Source organism: Cottoperca gobio, chromosome 8, assembly GCF_900634415.1.
Source record: "Cottoperca gobio chromosome 8, fCotGob3.1, whole genome shotgun sequence".
In the NCBI taxonomy this organism is placed as follows: domain Eukaryota; kingdom Metazoa; phylum Chordata; class Actinopteri; order Perciformes; family Bovichtidae; genus Cottoperca; species Cottoperca gobio.
This window is the reverse complement of record NC_041362.1, coordinates 346801-355472: the sequence shown is the minus strand read 5'-3', so window position 1 is coordinate 355472 and position 8672 is coordinate 346801.

The window sequence follows — 8672 nt, the reverse complement described above, 5'->3', positions numbered from 1 at the left end:
TTAAGAATAAAGTCAAAACTTTAAGAATAAAGTCTAAACTTTAAGAATAAAGTCAAAACTTTAAGAATAAAGTCTAAACTTTAAGAATAAAGTCAAAACTTTAAGAATAAAGTCAAAACTTTAAGAATAAAGTCTAAACTTTAAGAATAAAGTCAAAACTTTAAGAATAAAGTCTAAATTTAAAGAATAAATTAAAAACTTTAAGAATAAAGTCTAAACTTTAAGAATAAAGTCTAAACTTTAAGAATAAAGTCAAAACTTTAAGAATAAAGTCAAAACTTTAAGAATAAAGTCTAAACTTTAAGAATAAAGTCAAAACTTTAAGAATAAAGTCAAAACTTTAAGAATAAAGTCAAAACTTTAAGAATAAAGTCTAAACTTTAAGAATAAAGTCAAAACTTAAGAATAAAGTCTAAACTTTAAGAATAAAGTCTACATTTTAAGAATAAATTAAAAACTTTAAGAATAAAGTCTAACTTTAAGAATAAAGTCAAAACTTTAAGAATAAAGTCAAAACTTTAAGAATAAAGTCAAAACTTTAAGATAAAGTCTAAACTTTAAGAATAAAGTCTAAACTTTAAGAATAAAGTCTAAACTTTAAGAATAAAGTCTAAACTTTAAGATAAAGTCAAAACTTAAGAATAAAGTCAAAACTTTAGAGAAAAGTCTAAACTTTAAGAATAAAGTCAAACTTTAAGAATAAAGTAACTTTAAGAATAAAGTCAAAACTTTAAGAATAAAGTCTAAACTTTAAGAATAAAGTCTAAATTTAAGATAAATTAAAACTTTAAGAATAAAGTCTAAACTTTAAGAATAAAGTCAAACTTTAAGAATAAAGTCTAAACTTTAAGAATAAAGTCTAAACTTTAAGAATAAAGTCTAAACTTTAAGAATAAAGTCTAAACTTTAAGAATAAAGTAAAAACTTTAAGAATAAAGTCTAAACTTTAAGAATAAAGTAAAAACTTTAAGAATAAAGTCAAAACTTTAAGAATAAAGTCTAAACTTTAAGAATAAAGTCAAAACTTTAAGAATAAAGTCAAAACTTTAAGAATAAAGTCTAAACTTTAAGAATAAATTCTAAACTTTAAGAATAAAGTCTAAATTTAAGAATAAATTCTAAACTTTAAGAATAAATTCTAAACTTTAAGAATAAAGTCAAACTTTAAGAATAAAGTCTAAACTTTAAGAATAAAGTCTAAACTTTAAGAATACTTTAAGAATAAAGTCAAAATTTTAAAGAATAAAGTCTAAACTTTAAGAATAAGTCTAAACTTTAAGAATAAGTCTAAACTTTAAGAATAAAGTCAAAACTTAAGAATAAAGTCTAAACTTTAAGAATAAGTAAAAACTTTAAGAATAAAGTCAAAACTTTAAGAATAAGTCTAAACTTTAAGAATAAAGTCAAACTTTAAGAATAAAGTCAAAACTTTAAGAATAAAGTCTAAACTTTAAGAATAAAGTCCAAACTTTAAGAATAAATTCTAAACTTTAAGAATAAAGTCTAAACTTTAAGAATAAATTCTAAACTGTAAGAATAAAGTCAAAACTTTTAAGAATAAAGTTTAGTTTAGACTTTATTCTTAGTCCAGCACCCACACAGTACTGATCCAGTTCAGACAGGTCCAGTGTGAGCTGAAGGTCGGTGTAGTGACCAGAATGTGCCATCAGGTGTCAGTAAAAACCCATTTACTGACTTCACCTGCTACAGCGACCTCAGTGTGTGTGTGTGTGTGGTGTGTGTGTGTGTGTGTGTGTGTGTGTGTGTGTGTGTCTCTGTCAGTCTCTGAGTCTTGGCTCCAGTAATTCGCTCTGAAACGCAGGAGCCGTGTTCTGTGTGATATCTGTTCCCGGCAGCTTCTCCTCTCAGGTGGAAACAGATCTCTGTAATATCTGCACGCCAGCTGTTGCTCGCTCCTTCCTCTGCACTTCATCACCGCTCACGCGAGAGCCGGAGCTCTCCGAGGGAGTATTACGGTCAGCGGAACTGATGTCCCTGATATTTAACTGACATTTCATGCAAAGCCTCAGGAGACTTTACGGTTACGAATCAGATGAATGTTCAATATCTCTTCTTCTCTGTCCACCGTCGTGATGAAAGCCTTTTTAAAAATACATCAAGGTTTCTAGAATTCTTAAAAGTCTGCATGAGGTGGGGAATACAATTCAGTCCATAAAATATCTGTATCAAGTTTTCACTCACATGTTTCTGATCTAAAGGACAACGCTGGTGTTATTCTGTGTTGTCCTGCCTGTCTGTGGCTCATCGGCTCCTTCTGAAGATACACATCTACAGAAACACACATGCAGTTCATTCTTTACAATCATCTGAGCTCATTGATGTGTTTTTAATACTTTTTGGATTTGACTTTGTTGAACATCGTCAGCTTTATCTTTTGACATGACGCTCTGATCTCACGCTTCCACTAGTTTCTGCTTTTATATTGAACTCGATTCATCTCCAAACTATCGGGCTGGCAGCGGAAAGTTTACATTAAATAGATGTTACCTGGAGCATCACGACCCAGGATCAGTGCTAGCTTACCCATTGATGGTTAGCTAAAGAAACAGGCAGCAGGTTTGTATACTTACTCAAATGTTTTGCATGTACAGCAGTTTTGAGTTTTTGTAATAATACAACTTGCAGCTCAGCTTTACAACTAAGTTGCTTGTAAAGTTTCAACAATAAGCTTCAGAAGCAAGGCTTGTATATATATATATATATATATATATGTATATATAACAATCTCAGGCCACTAAAAGCTGCGTTTGGAAACAGATTTAGTGAATAAATGATGACGTACATGAAGCATGCGAGTTAAACGTCCACTGAAGAGACTAAAAATTAAAAGAAATGTAATTTACATTAAAAATAAAATATTTTTACAACATTTATAGTTTTGACTGGTGCTTTTTTATTTACATAATTGTGTTTCATCGTCTTCTGCAAAGTTTTAATGGTAGAATCAGCTCCATCAGCTGTTTACATGACGTCTCATGACAAACACTAAATGCTGAATGATATTTGAGGTTTATTAAATCACTTTTGACGTTATTATACGTGAAACCTTAGTAGTGAGTGTGTCAGTGTATTTGTATTATTACAACTTCACCCTTGTGTGTGTGTGTGTGTGTGTGTGTGTGTGTGTGTGTGTGTGTGTGTGTGTGTGTGTGTGTGAGCTGACACTGCCAGCAATTACTCCCTATATCATTGTGGGGCAGCTGCTCTACCAGCTGACATCTATCACAAAACAAACAAACACATTAACTGTTATTTATTTTGTTTACTAATAATAATAATAATAATAATAAAAATAATAAGTCAATTTTGTCGTATAGTCGTGTGTAGCCAATATTAATCAGAATGTCAGAACAAACACACACACACACACACGCTTGTGCCCCTTCCTCGTGAGGACCCTGATTTTTAATGCATTAACGTTCCCTTTATCTTGAGGATATAAGGACCTGACAAAAATGTCCTCACTGTCAAGGTCTGAAGCTTAAATTGGTCGTAACAAAGGTGGAAGAAACACACACACACACACACACGCATACACACGCACACGCACACACACACACACACACACACACACACACACACACACACACACACACACACACACACACACACACACACACACCTGACAATCAGTGTGTACTCTATTGATTCTGAGAGTGTGTGCTCGTTAATGTCACAGACAGAGGACTCTGATTAACAAACTGACATTTCTGTCCACTTACACACACACACACACACACACACACACACACACACACACACACACACACACATAAGGACTGTTTGATGTGCAGGTTACAAACAAACAACATATAATGGCAACAGTTCTGTGTTAGGTAAGTGGAATAATGATTGAAAATAGCTTTGTTAAAAAGGTGGTTTTCTGCCCTCTAGTGGCCAAAGATGTATAATTACAGCTTAAATTTCTTTTTATTTTCAAGATACAGACTTTATGCATTTTCACATGCACTTTTTGACCTTTTCAGCTCGTCTTTGGTTAAATAATACAACACGTAGAGCATCAAAGGGCCGTCGCTCCCTGATGCAACCTCGCAGTAATAATCCAGTTAAGGAGCCTCAAAGCCTCAAAGAGCTGCGTCAGGTCCAGACTCTTGTAGGGAGGCACAGTGGGATCAACGTTTGGGGTTTGGACAATCTGTGGGTTATTAGAAATTTCTGAGATGTTAGCTTAATGTATAAAAATACTCACTTTGATAGTAGATCCAAATATCTCAACATGTGAAGGCTCAGTTAAAGCAGGTTTGAACGCAAAAGCACAACTCTGAGACCAGGCTGGTGAAATAAAAGGTTTATGTATATGTGTATATACTACTGGGTAGGGAAGCTCAGGTATGGGGAGATTATGGGACAATGGTCCCCTGGGCATAACTATGCAAAAGACCCCAACACCTCTCCAACAGAGGAACACAACCCAGACTTTATAGTTGCTTAGCCTGTTTTTGTTTTCTGTCTTTGTGGTCATTTTGAGTCTCTTTCTGGTTGGCAGACAAGAAAAGAGTCAGCTTGGTATTGTGACGAAGCAGCAGTAACAAGTGTTCTCATATGAACTCACACTTGCACACAAAGTGCTTTATTTGCTCAGCTGGTGGAGAACAACACTGAGGATATGGATCTGTCTCTGTGACAACCTGTTGTGTAACACAAGAATACAAAATAAAAAAGTCAATGACAATAAACTGGAGAGGGACACAAATCACGGCGACACAGAAGCTTTCCAGAGGCTCGTCCCTGAGGCCGAGTTTAAAGGGAGGTGATATACAACAATCTCCTCGCCAATAAAAGCTACGTAAGCGGCGGGAGGTTTTACAGTTGATAAGTACCGGGAGCAGTCTTGTAAAAAGTCTCACTTTTAATGAACAATCTTGGTGGCTGCTCCGTGACTTTGAAACGTCCTTTGTGATTCAGCAGAGTGGTCTCAGCACTGTGTTAAAGTGTGTCACTGCTCTTTTCTCTGATCCTGCCGTCTCACTGTACCTGCAGAGACGAGCAGGCTGTAAAACATTTGACTTCTAATAAAGAGACATCTTGATATTGTTTTTTCTTGTTCTTTGCTCGAGCGGCTGGATCTGGATTTGGCAGGAAACACTCGTCTGTTAACATGAGAGCTGTTGTAAGAGGCATTAACGTAGCTTTAGCGCTGCTCAAATTAGATTTAATAACTTATAACTTCAACCACCTGCCTAAAATAAACATCATGGCTTCCACATCACATTTTCGTCTTTTGTTAGAGATGCAGCAGTTAAGTTTCTTCACCTTCTGCACTGTAATTCCTGCCTATCGCATGAAATCAGTTTGTGTTTATTTCACGTTTTTGGTAACCAGGAAGTATAAAAGCGCAACAGTCAGTTGAGGAAGAAAGTCGGGGTAAAGTCTAAAAACACAGGACTTTCACTCAGGACATGAGTAACACTTATTTTATCTTGTGCCTCCGTACTCAACTACACCTCCGTGTTTATTTTGGAGCCAAACACCTAAACCAAAAGACGTACGTATATTTAGAAAATACGGATATTGACACGTGTTGTTGGACAAGGAAAAGGATGAACTTGTTCCTATATAATCATACGAACCGTTTCATGAGGATATGTCGACTGAAGGGACTTTAAATCTAACACTTCTCTTAGGAAAACTGTGTTCCTCACGTCCTGACCTGCACAAACACAATTAATCACCATGATGTAAAAAAGTGAAATGTGACACTACCAAAACAAAAAGCCAGATTCAATATATTACACCCGCACAGACTGACTGTGGTAATCTGACTGATGTTGGGAAACATTTCTTTCATGAGTTGTTGCTCAAAACGCCGACTTGTTTCCTCTGACTTGCCGCTCACATGTAAAATCCTGCATTAACTTTTCAAAGGATAATTTCCAGGTTTATGTTCATTTAAGAAAGGAAACGTAACATTAATTCACACGAGCCATCCATCCATCGTCTACCGCTTATCCGGGTCGGGTCGTGGGGGCAGCAGCTCCAGTAAGGAACCCCAATCTTCCCTTCTCCGGGCCACATCCTACAGCTCCGACTGGGGGATCCCGAGGCGTTCCCAGGCCAGTGAGGAGATATAATCTCTCCACCGAGTCCTGGGTCTTCCCCGGGGTCTCCTCCCAGCTGGACGTGCCTGGAACACCTCCCTAGGGAGGCGCCCAGGTGGCTCCTTACTAGATGAACCACCTCAACTGGCTCCTTTCAATGTAAAGGAGCAGCGGCTCTACTCCGAGTCTCTCCTGATGGCTGAGCTTCTCACCCTATCTCTGAGGGAGACGCCACCCGTCTGAGAAAACACATTTTGGCCGCTTGTACCGGTGATCTCGTTCTTTTAATTCACACGAGCGCTTGTGCAAAACACATTTTGCACTTTTTACTGAACACCAGAACTGCAGAGAAAACACACTGAGTAGACCAGAGCTTTTGTAAAGACTTCAAGAGCTTCACTGATTGGCGGCCTGATTGTCATGAAGGGTGAAGCGTGGGTCGAGGAGGAACCCGTTACATTTTGGAGCGGATCTGAATCACGGGGCGGAAACACGCATTATTTTTTCACATGTGGAAATGTCCTCGTTTCCTCGTGTCGAAGTGTTTTTAATGTTTTTGTAAAGCACTTGTTGTTTAAATGCGTTATATAAACCAACCTGCCTTGGCGCTGCGCTGCTCCATGTCCATGTCTTTAGTTTGTGTTGTGGCTTCAGTTGGAAGCATCCAGCCCTGCTTACCAGAAATATAAGATGTCACTATTAATGAGGTTATGCATTGATCCTCTGAAGGGGAGAGTCCGGCTGAAGGATGGGCTTTTCATATCATGAGAATAAAGCGTATTGATCTCTGGGATGTCCCGTTGGAAATGAATTGTAATACAAGAGACAACCTGTTCCCCTCCTTCTCCTCGACGTTCTGGGCCCAATTAATTTGTATTACTGATGTCGGAGTCGCTCACAAACAACGCCCAGTGATGTATATCCAACCTCAGCGCAGAGAATAAAAGCTCTTGTTTAATGCTGTGTTGTCATTAATAAAGAAGGTCATACCTGTTTGTACATTCTGCAGTTCCACCTTGAGATGAAGCATTGCCATCATTAAGCCCCATTAAGCCCCATTAAGCCAGGAGCAGCTCACAAATATGCATCTAATGTTCTCCAAGGACTGAGACTGCAGCTCCTTTAGGGCCAAACAAGAGGTTCCTGTCCACGTGTGGACGCCGTACGATTACATCATCAACAAAGGTGCGTCAAAGGGACATTATAGTTTTAAACGTCTCGTCAAATATGTGAGTCCTTGTCTTAATTTAAAGCTGCACCAATGAATAACAATGGATCCAAAGACTCTAAAGGTGCTACATGTAGCATTATTTAATGTAAACGCATATAGATTTGTTAGCGTTGTTCACATCACAGTTTTGGTTTAACATTTAGATTTTAAATGTGATAATATGCCAATTTGGGTGTTTAGAGATTTATGCGCTGCCTCCCAAGTTGTAAGAATATAAATGTTAAAGTTGCTACATGTAGCATTATTTAACAGTAACCACGCCGTCTAACAGACACAGCATTTGTTTGTCTGCATTTAGCCTGAAACAGGAAATGTTTAAATCACCAAATTCCGTCTGGGTTTGTATTTTGTTTCACGTGCACGCTGTAAGTTTATATGTATATATCTCACTATATATAAATACATACTGTATATCACTATTAAACATCACAAAATAGTATTACTAGTCGCCTACTTTATAGGATTCAGTGACGTCACTGCATAGCCTTTATTGTTGAGGTTCAAAGTTCATTTGAGAAAACAACAAAAAGATAAATATTTTGTTTTGGTATCTGTACTTTGAATATAAAATACAGTTGAGATTATAACGAGAAGTGATTGACATCAAGGAAACTGTGATTAAAAAAGATAATGTAGATTAAAAGTATTGTTCATACGTCTCTAAATGTCACTGCCACACTTCATCACTTCATTTGTCTCATTCTGAAAACATGAACTTTATAAGAAGAGTCAGTTTGGAAGAGATTAAACATTTAGTGTTTAAAAACGTGCAGCCTCGCAGTAATTCGCAGTAAAATGAATAAAAAACAATCCTAATGCATTTGAGGGGATGTGAGGTAACATGTCTTTGATATAGAACGTGTTGTGCTGGATCCCCAGGATGTTTCCTGAGTGTCAGCGTGCAGATCTTCATGGGGACGTCTCTCGCCGTCTCTCCAGTTATAAATCCTCCGCCTCCACTTACAACGTCCAGCCGTGCAGTGAAGTAGAAGCTTTAACTGCTCAGCTAATCTTCCCACTCTGCATCTCTGCCAGCCATTACGGCTCCTGAGGTCCATCCATCACGTCTGCACGTGGATATATTATGGATCAAAGCTGACGCGTCTGTAAGAGATGTGAGGGAGAGGAATCCATAACTGCAGGTCAGCATTGAGCTCGCTGCAAATCTGAAACAGGCAGCGCTCATTTCATTTTATACTTCATGCTTACAAATGAGGCACGCAAGTTGTTGTGGTTTATAATAGTAATGTGTGCCTTCATTCTTTGCTTGTAATTAATAATTCATGTGCACAAATGACCAGAACAGAAACATTCAGTTTTCAAAAGCAACATCTGAAGTAAACATATATATATATAATATA